The 20,640-nt window shown below is 34.1% G+C and overlaps 1 long non-coding RNA gene across 1 annotated transcript; it reads right to left on the bottom strand.

The window, feature by feature from the left end:
• Positions 1–496: 496 nt before the first annotated feature.
• LOC125615247 lies at positions 497–19,055 on the bottom strand. The gene is made up of 2 exons (XR_007345813.1): positions 18,416–19,055; positions 497–1,590 (listed from the first exon to the last, which is right to left on the bottom strand). It is a non-coding gene; the product is annotated as an uncharacterized LOC125615247 (long non-coding RNA).
• Positions 19,056–20,640: the final 1,585 nt, after the last annotated feature.

Genomic DNA, 20,640 nt, shown 5'->3' with positions numbered 1-20,640 from the left:
ATATTAATATGTTCTAGATATTAATCCTATGTCAGAAGAGTAGGTAGCAAAGATTTTTCCCATTCTGTGGGTTTTCTCTTCACATTCCTAATTGTTTACTTTGCTGTGCAAAAGCTTTTGAATTTGATGCTGTTCCATTTAATTCTTGGCACTATTGTCTGAGCTTCAGGAGTTCTTCTGAGAATGTAATTACCTGTACCTAAAAGCTGGAGTGTTGACCCTGTGCAGGGTGAGAAGTAAGGGACTAATTTCATTCACCTACATATGGATAACCAGTTTTCCCAGCACCATTTGTTAAAAAGGCTTTCTTTTCTCCAATGTATGTTTTTGGCACCTTTGTCAAGGATCAGATAACTGCATATGTGTGAGTTTGTCTCTGTATCTTCTATTCTGTACCATTGGTTTGTGTCTGTTTTTATGCCAGTACCATGCAGTTTTTAAAAAACAAACAAAAAAAATGTTTTGTAAAGCAAGTATACTGCTGACAGTTTCCTTGGTCGTTTGAGAAAGTTTTATTTTTTCTTCAATTTTGAGGGATAATTTCGGTGGATATAGAAATACATAGGTTGGTGATTTTTTTGGGTGGGGGTACACTTTCAGTATTCCACTCCACTCTTTTTGCTTGCATGGTTTCTGAAGAGTTCCTGTGTAAGTCTTATCTTTGTTCTTATATAAGTAAAGTGATTTTCCCCCCTTCTGATTTTTTTTCCGATATTTTTTCTTTGTCTTTACTTTTGTGCAGTTGGGATATCATATGCCTATGTGTGGAGTTTTCAGTATTTATCTAACTTAATATTCTCTTAGTTTCCTACAACTTAAATTTTGATATATCTCTCATTAATTGTGAAAAATTCTGAGCTATTATGACTTCACATATTTTATTTTCCCATTTCTTTCATTTTTCTGGAATCCTCATTAAAGTACCACAGATCTTGGATATTCTGTTACATTATCTTGTGAGAAAGTTCTTCTCCTCTTCCATGAGACCAAAAGACTAGAGGGAGCTGGAATTGGGTACTTGTATTTCCTAAGGTCATATAAAAGTCTTTGAAAAAGTGGTTTCCCTTGAGGTTGACCTTTGTCACAGAAAACAGAAGGAAGAATAGAAGACTCTGAGAATATATATCCAAATGAGTATTTTTCCCATATGGACAGCTCAAAGTTATTATCTTTTTCTTTTTCTTGCTGGAAGCAAGATCCTGACTGTGACAACCTGGTGGGTTTCCTGAAGATAGAACTTATAAAACTGTAGGGCCTCCCTAAGCCTGGAACCATTGGACTTTTTAAGGTTCAGGCTAGTTCAGATGAAGACTCCAGCAATTCATCAATTGCAGCTTAAGTGGTTCTATGAGTACTACCTCCAGACAGCAGTACTTCTCTTCCTTTTAAGAAGTGATTCTCTGTATTTTCCTGTCTCTCCAGTTTTTGATACAATTATTTGTTATATGATTGCAATTCTCTGGTGGATCTAATAAGGATTGTTGGTTTTCAATTTGCTCAACTTTCTTCTTGTCACAAAGAGGATTGATAACTTTCATGTTCTTTGTACATCAGAGTGGAAGCTGTAAGTCTTCTGTTTGGATTTTAGACCTAAATATGAAAGGTAAAATAATAGAACTTCTACAATAATTGCATACATGTATATCTTCATGAATTGAGATGAAAGCATATCTTTAACAGGTTAAAAAAAAGCACAAACTATTAAGGGAAGGATAAATTGAACTTCATTAAAATTTTTTTAAAAATCTGAGAACTCAAGAAAACAAATAACCAGATTTTTAAAAAATGGTGGCAAATAACCTAAATAGACATTTCTCAAAACAAGAAAAAGAAATTAGCAACAGATATGTAAAGGAAAGTTCAACATCACTAATTATAAAGGGAAATGCACATAAAACCATATTGAGATACCATCTATATCCAGTAAAAAATGGCAAATATCAAAAAGGATAGAAATAACAAATGCTGGCAAGGATATGGAGAAAAGGAGACTCATTTGGTGGGAATGTAAATTAATATAGCTATTTTGGAAAACAGTATGGAAGTTCCTCAAAAAACTGAAAAATAGAACTCTATATCTGAAGGAAAGGAAATAAGTATGTAAAGGAGATATCTGCACTCTCATGTTTATCACACCACTATTTACAAGAGCTGAAGTATACAATCAGCAGCCTAGACATCTACAGATGTATGAATGGATAAAGAAAATATGCTGTATGTACACAATGGAATACTATTGGGCTTTTAAAAAGAGGAAAATTATGTCCTTTGTGATAATGTGGATGAACTTGGAGGCTATTGCGCTTAGTAAAATAAGCCAGGCACAGAAATACAAATACCACATGTTCTTACTTATATGTGTAACCTAAAAATGTTGACCATACAGAAGCAGAGAGTAGATTGATGATTACCAGAGACTGAGGAGTGGGAGGAATGGACATATGTTAGTCAAAAGTTACAATATTTCAGTTAGAAAGGAGGAATAAATGATAAGTATTTAAGGCAATGGACTTCTGGTGAGAGAATGATCTATGTTTTTTCTGAGTGGGAGTTACACAAATTTGTTTACTTTGCAAAATCAATGAACAAGTCATTCAAGGCTTGTATCTATGTTATACTTCCATGAGAAATCTACATAAAAGAATAGGTTGTATAATAATATGCAAAACTTTCTCCAAAATTATGCACACACAACATGGACACACTGGAGAGATACACAACAAAATGTTAACAGTGAGTTTCCAGGAGTTGTGGAATTTTCATTTTTGTAGGTTTTATTGTTGTGTTTACAAATTTACTTCAATGAACCAAATTATTTTTTGTGATCAGAAAATATCATTAAATTTTCACAAAGTAAAGATCATTATAGGAACTATATGCAGGATGGATTAGGAGAATTGGACTGGAGGTTCAGGATGCATTGGTATAGCTATGTGATAGGTGATAGGGGCTGAACATAAGTATTGTGGTTAAATACTAAGGAGGTTTTTTTAAATTGAAATCAAGAGTGTAAGAGTAGTAGCAGGTCTGTGTGACTTTATGTATGTGTATGTTTGTGTGTATAGGAGCATTCAGGTTTAAACAGGGTAGAACTAGATTCCCTTAGAGGCATCCATGCAGAGATGTCTTGTGAGCAGTCAGATTGTTATGTAAAATGTCTGATTTTAACATATCTCATTGTTATCATTTGATAGTTTACCCCATCTAATTGAATAAAATGGGATAGCAAATGAAATAATTTGACCTGTTATGTCTTCATTTCTTTGCCCCATGCATTCACAAATTAGGGGTTTTGGTATCATATAAATGAGAAACAAGTGCCTTGATGAGTATCATGCTCTCTGCTGGTATTTTTTCCTCTTTAAGGTGAATTTTCATAGCACAAATTATCCCTCAGAAAAAAGGCACAACTTGCAAGACCATGACTGAACCATAGAAAATAAAGATTAAAATGGATGAGAGGTATAACTCCATCATTACTAGAGATTCTAGAGTTCAAAAACAAAAGAATTATTTTGAAACTCCAAGATAATTGGACAACTTAGATATTTCCCCTCCCCAGCTATACATTCTATGTGAATAAAGGGAAAATAAGTTGAGATAGAAGAAAGATGCCTTAATAATAATTTTGAGATTGCAGACTGAAAATTTCTTTATCAAGAAAATTTTTTACAAGAATTTTTAAATGAGGTCATACTTTAGGTGTATAAATAGCTGGTTAGGGTACCCTAACTTCAGAGATGGCTCTTTAATGAATACACTATTTATTTTATATCATTAATACTTAAACTAAAATAATTTGCAGTATAAAATTTAGTCTAAATAAACTGTAATCCTTAGAAGACACAGGGAAAAAATATATTAATGATGGGAGAAGTCCAGATTTTAACCAGTCTATACAATTGAGTTTGCACAATCTTCTTGCTATATGCTTGATTGAGAATTTCATCCTCCTTTCTCTGTGTCTTGCACAGTTTTATAGCATACTTTTTGGATGCCATAGCTCATGGTGGTATCTTTCAGGGCTTAGTCTTTAAGCTGGATTATGTAACCTAATAATTGGTAAATGGATTTATATTTTTAGAGAGTCTATGAGAGATCCCCTTGTTGTGCTTTTCTTCTTCAAAAGGATACCTTTATTGTTCTTGCTTTAGGTGAAAATGTGAATAAAGCAATTTATTGATTTCCAAAACTTGGAGTGAACCAATCAGTAGTGGAGTTCGGACTGGTACTGTAGGCCTCTTGGTATTGAGTCAAGACCACATGCTTATATAATGTCAAGTCTCTTAAAGAGAGTTTTTTTTAAATCTTTCAAAAATTTCCATAAGGTAGGAATCATGGATTCTTTTTTTCTTTTTGAGGAAAAATTTAATTATATATAATTATCTGCTTAAACATTGAAAAATGAAGCAAGTCTAAAACCTAAAGCAAGAGTGCTTATCTCAGGTTCGGTTGCATAAGTTGGATGAAATAGAAAATTAAAATAAGTATAACTGGAGTGAAATTTTAAAAAAGATGCTAAAGAATATGTCACTTGCCCCAAGTCTTCCCTGCTGTCTCCTTTAGACTGTATTTTTTTTTTACCTCCTTTCCACATTTTCCCTGCCCTTTCCACTTTTTTTGCCTATGGAATCCAGCATCAACAATGAAAAGCAAGAAAGGCAATTTTGACACTTAAAATTGTGTGAAGAAAGAAAGAAGAGAGAAACTGCCAGGTGCAGTGGCGCATACCTGTAATCCCAGCATTTCAGGAGGCTGAGGCAGGAGGATTGCAAATTCAAAGCCAGCCTCAGCATTTAGCATGGCCCTTGGTAACTTAGTGAGACCCTGTCTTAAAAAAAAGGAGGGGGATGGGATGTGACTCAGTGGTTAAGTACCCCTGGAAAATAAGAAAGAGAAAGAGGAAAGGAGGAAGAAATAAAAAGGAAAGAAAGGAGGAAAAAGCAAATAAAATCTGGATGTAGACTATAATAGGAGGGGGTTAACTTCCAGAGGTCAGGACCCCATCTGCTAATAAAATGTTTGGGTTCTGATTTTAGAGGAACTCTGTATGTATGTAGATGGACTTTTTATCAAAATTGTAAAGCTTAACATTCTATTATGATTGTTTAATAATATAAGGTAGTTTTAGTAATGTATTCAAGGTCAAGAAATGGTTCTTTTTAAAATAAGAGGGTATGAATCCTCCTTTGTCAAACTCATTAACAGAGAATGATATCTTTATTATTTGTCAGTGGATTTCCAATCAATTACCATCTAATGCAAAAATAATCCCAGGTGCTAAGATTAAGTATTGTTTAAATCATAGAACCAAGACCTATAGTCAGACATGACCTCAATAATGCAAATGAATTTGTGAATAGCTGGGAAGACAAATTCATTTTTAACAACAGACAGTGTCAGGAGAAGATTAAAATATATATGCACCACATAGATGAAATAATTGTAATCAGGACAGCAGAATCACCACAATTGGAGAATTTCACTGAATAGCTGAATTTCATGTATAACACAATCAAATTTTCTGCCTTATTCAGTCTCACCAGTGTTCATTTCCTGGATGTTCTGATTAATTTAAACTATGGTTAATTGAACACTGAAATATTCGGGAAACTATAGGCAGGGACAATTTGCTGTTTCCACCTTACTTTAAAAACTAAAGGCTAGATAGATAGAATGAGATAGGTTGAATGAAGTATATTTTCACTAAATGTCTGCCATGGAAGTAGATATTTTATTGGAGAGGATTTAAAGGAAGAGGCTATAAAAGTACTAAGAAGTACTAAAAAGTACACTTGTTTGAAGAGAGTGATATAAATAGTTATGAATTTCAGTGTTCATTGGTAAAAAGGTTTCAAGCAATTTCAAAGTTGCAATCCTGAACGAGGCTTTCATTTATGTGTTATTTTCCTGTTCAACTGCACTTTAAAAACCAGTCATTCTTCTCATCAAGCTAAATTAGAAAATTTTCCAGGAAAAGGTTTTAAATGGATTAAATTTAGAAGTATTTTTATGAAACAACTATCCACAGACATTTGTAGATTTATTGATTCTTAGTTTTCAGATCTAGACAAATAATTTTAAAACACTAGATACTACACTCGATGCATTTTCCTACTTCACCCCATGTCCTCACCTCTTTAACTAAATTGCTCAGGAGTTCTGCATTGCTGCCAATAGATATCAGACATATTTTCACAATATAAATATGCTGGAAGAAATAGCTTTCTGTACATATGATAGTTATTTAATATTGGAGAAGTTAATGTTATACAACACTCTACTTCCCCAGGCAGTATCACATTTCCTTTGACCAAAATGTGCAAGCCAGGCACAGCTATCTCAATTTATTAATAGAGCAATACAATGGTAGAATCCCACACCTTAATAATAATCCATAAAGATTTATTATCTAAAACCATCTTAAAGATGAATTCACACAATTTTGAGCCTGCATAATGTCTAACTCATTGCTGTTATTTTAATGGTGATACAACTAAAATAAATATTCATCTATCACATCAATCCATGTTATAATGTACACATGTTATCTTTTAATCCTGTGATGATGAGCCAATGACATGTTTTCCTCATTGGATTAAGTCATCATTAGACATTTTGGAGTATCTGAACTATTGAGACAGTGTTTGTGAGGACGATCTGCAGTCAATCAGTAATTATTAGGAAGATCATTAGCAAGATGGAGGTGAGACACTTAAGGGTGATCAGCCTCACTGTATGTGAAATAATCATTCCACAAAAGGGCAAGAACATAGCAAATGTTAGACCTGGAAGTAATCTTGGTCTATCCTTTATTTGACAGGGAAAGAGAAACTGATTCATTGACTACTCCAAGATCAAACAGCTAGTAAGGGCATATTCTCGAGGATCCCAACTCAGAAGTAGAATGGCTGGAAGTGGAGGGTGTGGGAAGTAGGTAGAGCAGTTCATAAGACTATGTTAAGACAAGGATGAAAAGATATTAGAGGAAGCAGTGAAAATGCAACAATAAGTGACACTTATACGAGATTGTCAAATATATAAATATACTGTCTATATGTGCATGTTTCCACCAAACCACACACAGATCCCCCACAAGATTAAATGTGAGATTAAAACCTGGCTGCATGTTTATCATAAATCCTATGGTCTTCTTACCTCCGTGTTCTCAATTACTTATCCCCAACACAGTGACAACAGGTTAAGAGTTGTTTTTTTTTAAACAAACTCCTTGCTTTCAATTTACAGAGAAAAACATTCATATTTAAGGATGGATCAAAAAGAGAGTTGGTTATCACAAGTATTTAAAGAAAAATTTTATGTTTAGGTATTTTACGGATCACCTTTAACTCAATCATTGTTAACATCTGAGAAGGTTAATGAAACAATTAGATATGTGTTTCTTAGTCTGTTTTTACTTTTTCATTTTTTTATAGGAACTGATAGAGTCTTTGATTATCTGGGCAGGACAATAATGAAACTAGAGATCTACAACCCAGTGAAGAACCCATAGGAGAAAGTTTCTCATTGGTGAAATAAACAGAATTTTTATATGGCTTACTGCTTTTGAAAACTCTTGAAATTTTGTATAATGCTTTTGTGATTTATGGAGCATATCAAATATTAAAAGGCCAACAGTGAACAAGATGAGAAATTTTTTTCAAAAAGTTAGAACAATTTTAAATTTACTGTAAAATCAAAATTCCTTAAAAAACCTGCCATCCCATTATGTTTATGCTTCTCTTATCAGTAGCCAAGATGAATGAATGGTGAGTTCAAAAAGTCTCAGTATTACTGCTTTTTCTGCCTATCTGTTCATTCATCTGTCCTTCTGTCCACCTACCCAAATGCCCATATGTGCAAGATTTAATTCTGGGTAGTACACTAAAGTATTGTAGCCACTTACATACAGATTTCTTCAGGCTCAGACAAGTCCTTAGTCTGATGCCTTTTCAATAAAATATGCTACAGAGAGTATAAATAAATAAATATCTAAACATTTGACACATTACTGCCAAGCAGATAAAAATATGTATGTGTTTTTTAAGGTGCATCTGTGTCTGAATTTTTAGTGCCATGTGTTTTAAATGATTTTATTTCAATGAAAGTAATACGCGGTTATGTTGAGCAAAATAAGCCAATCCCCTCAAACCAAAAGTCAGATGTTCTCTCTGATATGTGAATGCTAACACACAATAATGAGAGGAGGGCAAAAACAGAAGTTCAATAGATTAGACAAAGGGGAATGAAGGGAAGGGAGGAAAGATAGGAATAGGAAAGACAGTGTAACGATTCCAACACAACTTTCCTATATTCATATATGAATACACCACAGTGAATCGCTACATCATGGGCAATCACAGACTGGGATTTTTCTGCTCAGTCACTGAACACAATATATCCTCTTATTATTCAATAAGATGTCATTGGCTTATTATAACAAAAAATGCAACACAAAAATACATTTCCTTTGTTAAAAACTCAAATATTCCAGACAAAGCAAAAGTATCCTTTCCAAACCTGAATGTTTGGTGTGTATCCTTCCAGACTGAAATAAACACATTTACATAGCTTTATGTGAGTGGACTCAAAAATTGCATGTGTTGTGGTGCATCCAGCTTTTTACACTGACTGTGTCTGGGAGATATTTCCTTCATCATTGCAGTCATCTCAAAAACCTCTGGGTTACTAAGAAATGTACCTTTATCTTGGTTTAATATCCATATTCATGAGTCAGGCAGAATAAGGCATGATAATAGACATTTTGCCTAATAGTGAATATTGTGGGACAACTATAGAGGTATTAAAATTGTCTAGTTGCTAGTTGTTTTCTTTCTAAATTTCTCTTCCTTTCTATTGATGAATTGGAGGGTTAACATAAATAAAAATCTAAACATTATTGGCCTGCATTGAAAGGTTAAAAGTGCAATTCTTCTGATAGAATTGTTATAAGCATTAGATAAAACACCATCTGAGCTTTAGAATCACTAAAAGCTCAAGTCAAGACTGGCAGTTCACATCCTTTGGCCATGAATTCTAAGATGGATGATAAGGAATGTACCATATTCTTTCTGTGTGATAGAATGACTTCATGGCTGGTTAGCTCTATGGCTGAGAAGATTGGATTCCTGCTTGTTACAACAATCACCTCCATAAAAAAGATGATTTGAAATCCTACAATGCTGAGTGCAAAGTTTTCTCCTCATTGAAGAATAATTAATTCTATTAGTATTTCATCGATCTCTTTTATGTTGAAATCTTAATTTTTGTCTAACAAATTACTGGAATGAAGGAACTAGCTAGCCCATTTCTTCTCTGTTTTGTTAGTTCTTTTGCCTTTGCACACTGGTGAAAAGATGTTGATACATAACTTCTAATGCTCTCACGATTAATTGTGTCATTATAAATGGCTTATTCAAACTGGGCCTCCAGAACCACAGAAGAATGCAAAGAAGACCTCATTCACAAAGAATGCTGAGCCAATTTTAACTCTTGCATCAAATGCTCTGAGTAGGTTGACTTTGACAATTGTGTTCAGTCCTGGGTAGAATGTGGCCTCATTATTCAACCTCACTATCAAATCTTAGATTCTTGATTAACATCCAAAGACACCTTCTTCCTCAGATACCTACAAAGCTCATGGGAGTATAAACAAAGCCCTTTCTCTCAGGGTTGCATGAAAAGCCAGGTCATCATCCAGCACATAAAATAAGCTGGTGAAGGAAAGAACCAATCAAATTTCTTTAATTTTGAGACTTGGGGAAGTACTTAGGAAACCTCATGGTCTGCCCATCAGAGGAAAAAAAAAAAGCTTCAGTTAAATGGGAAGAGTACTCATTTTAAGCACTCTAAGATTTTAAAAATACAGTGCTTAACATTCTGTAGAGCTACAACAAAGAATGCACTAACCTTAGTATTTACATGCCAAACTTCTGCTAAACCATTTCATAATGTGCCTCAGAAAAATTTCATGGTTTCTCACAGAGACACCTCCTCCCTCCCCTGCTGGCCACCTGCATGTTCCCGTGCATGTAAATTACACAGTTTTGAAGTTCCAGTGAGGCTGGTAGCCTGAAGGTAAAACTTTTGCCAATTGCTGCACCAGATGCTCAGAACTGTTGCTGCTTAATGCCTTATTTTGTTTCTTGATATTTTCTCTATATGACTTCAGGTGAATAGGGCAGGTTTTTGTCAGGACAGTTTTATGTATGTTTTCTGTTTCCTGGAAAGTGGAATTAACTACTACCTGCTGGTTCAGTTTCTATTATCTTTTCCTATATACATAAAAAAATGCTTCTTTCCTTAATAAATCTTTATGCCCTTGCATTCCTGCCATTAAACCTATTACTAGGCATTTAGTTAAGCTATTTAGTCTGATATTTTATTATTTTTTTCTACTTTTTACATGGCTGCAGAAAGACTTTGTTGTTACTCTAATCATAAGCTATTTTAGAATTCTTATAAAACTTTTAGAATAGTATAACTTTACTGTCTACTGGAGTGAAATAAACACTTAGAGTTTAACAGAGAGAAAGAGAAAGAAGGATGAGAAGAAAGAGGAAAAAAGTTTTAAAAATAGCTTAAAACAGCTTTTAAAACTAGCAGTAAAAATGCAATTACCATAATTATAATAGAATTATAAAACTTCAGAGCTAAAATAGGGGTCTCAGATACCATGTATTTGACCCCTCATTTTACACAGTTAATAGAAATTACACAGAGAAATTTTAAACAATCTGTTCAAATCACATGATTCTATTAGTAGCAGAGGGGAGTGAGTCTGTGATTTGATTCAGAGAACTTATGGTTTTACATGTTAAATCCAGGATGCAGCATTTTAAAACTCAGCTGTGGGGGCAAACAGTACATTTTAAAGCATTCTTTTTGAATTTTTAAATCTGTGAGAAATGTGGCCTAAATATATAATTGTAATATAAGATTAGAATAGCACTCAAAGTTCTATTTATGTCGATTGCATAAATGATACACTTTAAAAACATTTATGAATATGTATTACCATTATTAATGGTGTCTCAGATCTCTAATGAGTATTGTTGTGTGTGTATGTGTGTGTGTGGGTGTGTGGGTGTGTGTGTGTTTTGAATATATATATATATATATATATATATATATATATATATATTACAAATTCCTATGTGAGATAATGGAACAAATGGATTCAAATTTAATCAGAATCTCCCAAACTCTTTTTTTTTCCTGTCATCATCTTTGACCAGGAATTAGCTTTTTGAAATTCTTCTGTATTTGTTCTTTTTCTCCAGTTGGTGATTATATATTCAAAGATAAGTTAACCCAAAAGTTGGAACATGGGGCATGTTAAATTTTTTTATTCCATTCATTGTTTTACGTATAAATCTGATTTGGTTTGGAAAAACAAGAGAGAGAACCTCTTTGCCCTCTCAGTTTTTATACAAAATAAGAAATAAAACAGAAGAGCCAGATGGAGAGGAAAAAGCAGCTGAGAATATTACAGCTGATGAAGCTCTATGCCCATGGAAGGAAACTAAGAAGTTGAAGAAAAGCATCACTGATTTTTTCTACACATATTGACCCATTGCTATGGTCTAAGTAGTATGCAGGGCACTGAAGACACAATAAGTAAAACAAAACCCTTGCTCTTTAAGATCTCATAGGCAAGTGGATGAATTAGATTTGTAACAAAAATTTATAGTATTATGCTTTCGGTGCTATAACAGCAATGTGCAAAAATTCTAGCACCATAAGCTCTAGAATAATTAACTGTGCCTAAAAACAACAGTGTGTATGTGGGGTTATGAACAGTGTCTTTTGAGATGTTCATCTTTATGTTTGTGACTTCATAAATCTAGACATTTTCTGATGCTGGGGGGCAGGGTGGACATTATCCTCAAATGTTTCTTTTTTGGAAGTGTATATGTGTAATGTTCTGGCTTGCAAATAGAGGTGCTTAATATATATTGAATAACTGGTAGACTGCGTTCAAAACAATTTTTTAGTAACAATAAGGAAAGTGTTTTTAGCATTCTGTTCAGTATTGTGGCACCTGCCATATTGTATATATCCAGTATATTTTGATAATAAACTAGACTTAGTTAAGTGGAAATTACACTTTTGAATCAGCAACCTATACCATATTTGAAGTGAGAAGCACTTCCTCTGAGATCCTGGATTGAAGAATTTTTTTGGATATCAAGTTGCCTTTTTCAGGCTGCCCAATGTCTATTGTGGTTTTGGGAAATAAAAAGGAAAAATTGCCTTTCAATGGTCTGTCAATTATTTTTTCCCCCAGAGTCCTGTGGCTGTGAGTTTGTGTTTGGGAGAATTCCAGATCCAGAGTGATTGTCACAGGATCAGTATTTTCAGTGTGCAGAGTCCTGAATTGGAGCTATGAAGGGATATTGGGCTACCTGGTTAATCTATAAAAATTAATTTAACATTGTATATAATTAAAATACCATATATTTTCTGCTAGTATAAGTTTTACACTACTTGTATTTTCAGTTACATAAATAAATAGGCTGTGGTAGGCTACCTTGGAACCTAACTACTACTTAAAAACTATTGTTTCCTTGGAAATGTCGATTTTTGAGTGACAAACAATAGCCTAATAAATGAACTTTTGGAACATATCTTTTTTGTATGCTAAGAATTTCCTACGTTTGCATTTTTATTATTTCTTTTCACCTTCTTTCCTATTATCTCTGTCTCCAGTGCTGAGGTCTAATGGTCATCAATGTGATTATAAACACACTACCTTGCTGCCCTTCTTTTCAGGTAGCAGATACTGAAATAGCATGATATAACATAATAGGAAATGGAGATGATAACAGCTACACATTTCCTACTTTTCAACAATGATAGAAAAATAATTGAGGTGATATTTGTGAATCCTAGGAAAAGATGTGTTATATAGAAATCTGAATGTCATTATACTCCATATATTGAACAAGGAAGAAAGATGTAAACATCATTGTTCTCTCAATTCTTTTATCCCAGACTGAGTGACCTTTCAAAACACTTTATTCTGAACAATCTAATTGGGCATTTCTCAAATACCTATGGATGGTGGTTTCTATAAGCTCATTGTTTTCACAAATGAAATGTATACAGTATCACTAACTAACCCTCAATATATTTTTTATTTGGAAATTTAATAGGATATAAAAAAAACAGTTTCAACCCCTGAGGAAAAAATACTTATCAAAGCCAATCCCCAAAAAACAAATGCTGAATGTTTTCTCTGATATAAGGAGGCTGATTCATAGTGGGATAGGGAGGGAGAACATAGGAGGAATAGACGAACTCTAGGTAGGACAGAGGGGTGGGAGGCAACGGGAGGACCAGGGGATTAGCAAGGATAGTGGAATGTGATGGACATCATTATCCAAAGTACATGTATGAAGACACGAATTGGTGCCAACATACTTTATATACAACCAGAGATATGAAAAATTGTGCTGTATATATGTAATAAGAATTGTAATGCATCCTGCTGTCATTTATTTTTAAAAAAATAAAAAAAAATGCAAACAAAATGCATTTCTGGACAAGAAGCTGGTGAAAGCAGAAGGTTTACTGTTCAAGAAATGTTTTATCATACAAAGAGCTTGGTTAGCTGGTAGGAAGGGGATACACAGAGATCTCCTGACTTTCTCCCTCAATAAGCCCTGACATACATGACCATCCCCAGGGAATATTTGCAAATGTGTGTTATTCAACATGTTCATCTGCCTTGTTCTTTCTCTCCAACTGGAAGCAATAGCAAGGCTCTGGCGAAGGCTAGCAAGGAGAAAAATAAAAGCTGAAAGTTCTAATCAAAACTCTAATCAGAAAGATGACAACTGCTGAAGATTATTAAATTTTCTTTGCTCCCTTGATGAATTTAATAAAGAACTAATCAAAGATCATTAGAAGGCTTTTGTGCCTGGCTTGCATTGTAACTGGATTGCAATCTCAATTTGTGTTTTAGTGGGCTTTCTGGGTTGGGTTGGACATGTAAATACATTTAAAAACTATAGATGGTTAGACATTTTTTAGTATTTTTCAGTTAATGTTCAAACCCATGAAAATGTATAAGCTATTTATTGTGCTCATCTACTCTGCCAACTAAAAATACAGAGGATTTTGATTTTGATCTTTAGTAATTAGAATTTAAAAATTTTGTATCAGTGTCTAGCTCAAAATTTTCTAATGATCTTTGATTAGTTCTTTTCTTAAATTAACAGGAAAATAAAAAATTTCCAGAGCATAAAAATATGTAAATAACTCTGTAACTACCAGAGCCACTAGAAATTTATAGAAAATTATGATAATAGCTGAAGAGGTTTTTCACTCCCCCTCCCCAATTCTGAACATTTGCTTAATGTTCCTTGTTCTGATCTCCCCATAGCCTTCCAACTACAGTTTAAGTACTGTATTTATAGGATAAACTCTGCATTTTGGTTTTCTTTCTTATGACATCTACATTAAATCCATATCCAGTGCTTACTTTTTCATGCCCCAGTGTCTGGTTGGTATTATATAGTCTCCCTCCCACCTCATACTACCACATTACCCCAGTAATTTTTCAATTTTTGCCAATTATTTAAAATTTCCCATCTCAATGAGCCTCTAGCTGTCTAAATTAATGACATTTGATATTTATATCTTTTAGTAGAACACCTTTATGCTCACCATAAGATAATTGACTCTCATTAATACAAAAATAACTTGAGCTTTGCTTTGTATTTTTTTTAAGTATAGTTATATCTTTATTAAAGTAGTTCTTAAGCTTTCCCCTATCTTTTTGCCAGAACATACAAATTATTCTGGTGTTACCACTATGAATAATGGAAACAAAAGAAATAGTGGAAACTTAAACATGAAATAGAATATTAAACTCTTACAGTAGGCCCTTTTATCTGATTCTGCAGGTAGATTATAATGGCTTTGTGCAGACTTTTTAAAGCAAAAGTAGATATTATAGGGGATAAGCCAACTCTCAGTACATAAACAGGAGAATCTGTTTCTGTACTAATTCCTGAATTTCTTTTTATGAATTACAATATCTTGTGTCTATTTGAAGCTTATAGAGATTTTTAAAATGTACTGAGGTGGATAGTGTAGAACTCTAAACCTAATGTGTGAGTCAGACTCTTGCCCTCAGCACTGGTAGAAACAATTAACAGTGTTAACTCTGAATTATAGCTGTGCTCTGTTGGACAAAGGAAAAGTAAATCAGAACTCTGCAAATGGACTCTGTACTGCCATATTTGTTGTTAAAATATGACTCAATGTAAAATTTCCAGACAACCTTGGGAAAGGATGCCTTAACTTTAAAAAACTTCCAGCTTTGAGCACTATTGTTATAACAAGGGCCAAGTAGTAAGACTGTTAATGTCCATCTCTGGGAATTTCAATTCCATGATGATCTCTATCTTTAACTTGGTCCTGAATATATTTTCCCAACTCATCATGTTAAGCTGTTCATCTTATCTTATTTACTATTTCTGGTATCCTTATCTCTTATAGACCCAACTTTCTGCTCAAAAGACAACCTTCAGGTAGCTCAGATAGGCTGGAAACAAATCTTTCATTTTCATTCCTCAACAAATGTTTTTCTTTGACTCTTGTTTGTGAAGGCAGTTTTTGCTAAATATGAAATTTGGGGCTGAGAGGGGTTTTTTTTCCCTTTCAGTACTTTAAAAAAGTTGTTTTATTATCATCTGGACTCAGTTGTTTCTGATGAGAAATCAGTGATAATTCTTGTTCTTGTCTTCTTGTATATAAAGTGCCTTTTTTTTTCTTTTTGGTACTTTTGAGATTTTATTTTTATCTTTGGTTTTCAGCATTTAGCTATAATGTGAATTGCTGTGGTTTCCCTTATATTTTTCATAAGTAGGTTCATTGAAATTCTTATATGTGTAAGTCAGTGTTTCTTTAAATGTGGGAAGTTTGGGATCATTATTTCTTCAAATTATTTTTTGCCCCAAATTATCCTGGGAGTCAGTTACCCATATCATAGGCTGCTTGATTATGTCTCATAGGTCTTTGAGTCTCTCTTTACTTTTTTCTTCAATATTTTTTTTCTATCTATTCTTCAGATAGGTCACTTTTATTGTTTTGTATCTAAGTTCAATGACTCTTTTTCTGTTAACTTTGATAATGTCAAGTTTATCAATTCTTTATTTCAGTTCCTATACTTCTCATTTCTAGTGTTTTCATTTTTAATGTCTCATTTCCACTCTGCTATTTCCAATTTTATCACTCATTAACATCATATTTTTGAGTCCCTTACCACATTTTATTTTAATTATTTGTATGTCTAACAATTTTTGATTAAATATCAGACTTTGTAGATAATATATTGTACAGATTTTAGATTCTATAATACTCCTTTGAAGAGGGTTGATTTTAATTTAAGGGGGAAAATCCACATGTTCCTTTATGAATTATTAAATTGTTTACTGGCTTATCATTTAAATTGTGTAGACTTGATGTTTTGCATTGTTAACGCATATCTGTGGGAATTCCAAGGCATTTCTCAAGATCTTCTAAACTTTTGTTAAGGTTTGGCTATAGATTTTGTTAGGGTGGGTCTAGAGTAGGTCTTTCTCTAGGGGCATTTTCTCTATTCCTATTTTGGAATTTGTGGTTTCTTAGCTGGATGTCAGAAGTTTTAATGAGGTACTAATAAGGTACTCCTTTTAATGAAATTTGGGGTTAAGGGGTTCCCCCCCCTTTCAGTACTTTAAAGAAGTTGTTTTATTATCTTCTGGACTCTGTTGTTTCTGATGAGAAGTCAAACATTTTTGCTCAATGGCAGGGCCAAAATTCTGACATTCTTTGCCACTGCTTTCCTCTAAGCAGTGCTGAACCTCTAGTGTCTTGGTTCAACTTTTGACTCCTTAGTTCTGCTATCTTTAAAGGTTTAGATTGCCTCATCTTACACACTTATAGCCAAGCTCTTAGCCATTGATTTTTAGGATATGACTACATGGGTTTCTGTGGTACCCCTTCCACATAGCTCCTGTCTTTCCGGTGTCTTGCTCTGCATGTTGCATCTGATTGCGCTAACCTGAACTCTGATATCTGCTTTTTCAGCTAAACAGGAATACTAGACTCTGCTCAGACTCTGGTTTTCTGTACCATAGTAAAGAAATTGTCTAAGTAGAGAGGTAGGACAATCATGTGCTCACCTCATGCATCTCCCCTCTCTCAGGGATCTTATATTGCTTGTTATCCAGTGCTTGAAATCAGATGACTCACTATTTTTTCTGGTTTTAGAATTATGGCACAAATCCAGTATTAGTTACCCACCATGGTTGAAAGTAGAAAGTAGAAGTTCAAGAACCACATTTTTGTTTTAATAATACCTAAGATCACTTTTTTTTTTTTGGTACCAGGGATTAAACTCAGGGGCACTCAACCACTGAACCACACTCCCAGCCCTATTTTGTATTTTTATTTAGAGACAGGGTCTCACTGAGTTTGCTAAGCGCCTCGCCATTGCTGAGGCTGGCTTTGAACTTGCCATTCTCCTGAGCTTCTGGGATTACAGGTGTGTGCTTGGCTAAAATCACATTCTTAAATTGGGCAGAAGCACAGGCTCCATGGCACTTGCTATGAAATGTCATTAAATAATTTTCACCCAAGTTGCAAAAACTCAAGTTAAAGTTCATGTTAAATCATTTTAAGCTCAAAATCATATAAGGCACACTTAGCAAAGTACCACATGCAAACATATTCTTTCATGAAGTATTAAATTATTTGCTGGATAAAATAGAAAGAAAGCAGGAGGAAAAGCCAAATCCATAGAGTTATAATTTGTATACTACCAATTAACACTATGATCTTTAGCCTAAAAGTATATTTGTTGTCTTTGGGGTGACTGGAGTAACCTCATTGAAAAATAAGGAAACCTAGGAGTAAATGTATATTTGTAATTTGCCTGAATTTTATCCTCTGAAAGATACTTTCTGAGATTCAACATCATTGTTACAATATTCCTGTAGAATCGGTTTTCCAAGTTTAGCAACTGGGAAGACTTTGGAGGGCTTCTGATTTCAGAAAGAGTTTTACTCCCATAATTACATTGAATTCATCTAGAACGAAAAAAAAGCAGTGACAAAAGAAATATATGGGTATTAAATAGAATTTATAGTATTTTATAATATTTTATAGTATTAAGTGAGAGGAGGCCTTCAATAAAAAAATTTCATATATATATTTATATATAGTCATGTGAGTGATTAGTTTTTTTCCTCTATATAGCAAGATCTCAGTGAGGAAAAAATGGTATACTGATGCAATATAATTATACCTTTGGGTGAGACATCAAGGATGCAATGAGTGTGAGCTAAGGAGGTAACAATAAAAAGCTACTATTTGAGGAAAGGTGCAAGAAGAGCACTTAACAAATGTGGTCCAGTATTACCTTTCAGTACAAAGTCTATGTCTGATACTGTTCTGCTTGACCTTTGACCTGGTGCCTCCAGTTGACTTTTCCAGAACAATCTTCTCTCACAGACAGAGTAGAAGTGGAATGAAATGAATGAAATATATCAAATCTCAGATTCTTCTTTTTTATCATTCTTCTTTCAGTTATGAATCCTGTTTTGCTCTAGAGAAAAAAAAAGAATAATCTCTTTGGGGCCAGCACCAATTCATCTAATTTCTCAGTAATTTATATGTTGATGTTCAAAAATTTATGATATCTTGGGTACTGTTCAATGAAGAGGAAGTTTATATTGAACCCCCAACCTCTATTATTTCTGCTAGGTAAGTTTTTTTTTTCCATGCTTGTAGGTGAATGCATATTATAGATTTGCCTGAGGAATTTCTGGAACTGGGTCATCAAGGCTGTTCTCAACTAATGCAGAAGTGGATGTAGGGTAGCAGTGGTGATGTCTAAAAATCTCCTGCAAAGAAATAAAGGTACAAATGACAGTAGTGAACAAACTGAGTGATGTCTTTGAGTACTACATAATTTTTTTATTTGTTCTACTTAGTTGTACATGACAGCAAAATGCATTTCAATTCATCATACACAAATGGAACACATTTCAATGCTCTTGTTGTACATGATGTAGAAATGCACCATTCACGCAATCATACATGTACCAAGGATAATGATGACCATCTCATTCCTCCATCTTTCCTATTCCCATGATTCCTCCCCACCCTCCCCTTTGCCCAATCCAAAGTTCCTACTACATAAATTTTGAATGTTGCGTAATCACTTCCTGTTGAGCTTTTTCTCATAATGATGTTATGTGATTGTATATGCTTCCTGTCTTCATTGCCACAATTTAATGGGACAAATGGAAGGCACACAGACCTTCCATGCTTTTGGTGCCTGTTTCTCTGGCATTGGCCAGAGCCAGTAGATGCTGAAGCCTACTGCTTTTTTAAAATATTTTTTTTAGTTATAGTGGGCACAATACCTTTATTTTATTTGTTTATTTTTATGTGATGATGAGGATCCAACCTAGCTCCTCGAACGTGCTAGGTGAGCGCTCTACCGCTGAGCCACAACCCCAGCCCAAGCCAACTAATTTTTAAGAAGTGAAAAAAATATAATGTTCCATAAGAGGATAATGCACACAATCCCAAAGTTTAACTCTTCTATCCTTCTGAAATCATTTTTTTAAAATAGCCATCCCATATGTGTGGGAAGTCCAACATGTTCTGCAATTTATCAGCAGATTCTGAAGATGCAACTTGATTCTTTCTATTTTTTCCTACTCCAAACTCTTGTTTTCTGACTTAGTTTCTTCTTCCCTCTGCCCACTACTTCTATAGGCTGCCTCAGCCTGTTATATAACCTGCTTTGCTTCAAAAAATGAACTTACCATCTTCTTCAGGACAGTTGCTCTTATAATTAGCAGTACCACTAGCCACACTATTGCTAAGTTATCTGAAATCTCTACCTCAAGGAGTCCTTATTGGCAGCACTCACAATGTATTTCTTGGGCCTGATCTCTGCCCTCTAGATTCTAAGAAAGCTTTTTGTTTTCAATTCCTCTCTTTCATGATCTGACCCTCCTCAGCCCTGCAGTGGTGAGGGGACCCACTCCAAAATTCCTGTAACTTTCTGATGCAGAGAAATTTGGCTCTCTCTTAAGCTTGCCCTCTCCCATCCGGACTCTCCTGGGGTCTAACCTTGCTCAATTAAAAACAAAACAAAACTCATTGGCTTCTTTCCCAAACAAAAGTGATTTTTCTCTTCAAGAGGAATTTTGTTGCTCTCCTGGAACAATGAATTAAAATGGCTATCAGCTTAATTTTGTTTTTAGTTCTGGCCATAATTTTTCAAGAAATAGGTTTATACATAATGTCTTAAATAAAGTGATTTGACATAATATTTAATAAGGTTATAGACAAGGATAGAGGGCCTGGTTTTTAAGAGTGATGATTCTAGCTGAAGCAGAAAAATTTAGAAGAAAAGGAGTTTGTGATTTCTTTTTCTTTGAGTGACGTCAGCAATGTGTGAAAGAGGTTGGTTAGATTTCTAGGCAGCTAGAATTGTCTAACCTGTGCTTTCTCAAAACCTTGGAAATAAAGTTGTCTCAAAGTTGTTTTGTAACTGAGGAAAGAACCAGAGTCCCCAAAGAAGAGATGAAGTTCAAATGAGAGTGTGGAAGCTAAGAAGAAATTCCT

Source organism: Marmota marmota, unplaced genomic scaffold, assembly GCF_001458135.2.
Source record: "Marmota marmota marmota unplaced genomic scaffold, marMar, whole genome shotgun sequence".
In the NCBI taxonomy this organism is placed as follows: Eukaryota; Metazoa; Chordata; class Mammalia; order Rodentia; family Sciuridae; genus Marmota; species Marmota marmota.
The sequence above is the reverse complement of the archived record's forward strand: the minus strand, read 5'-3'. Positions and strand labels throughout refer to the sequence as shown.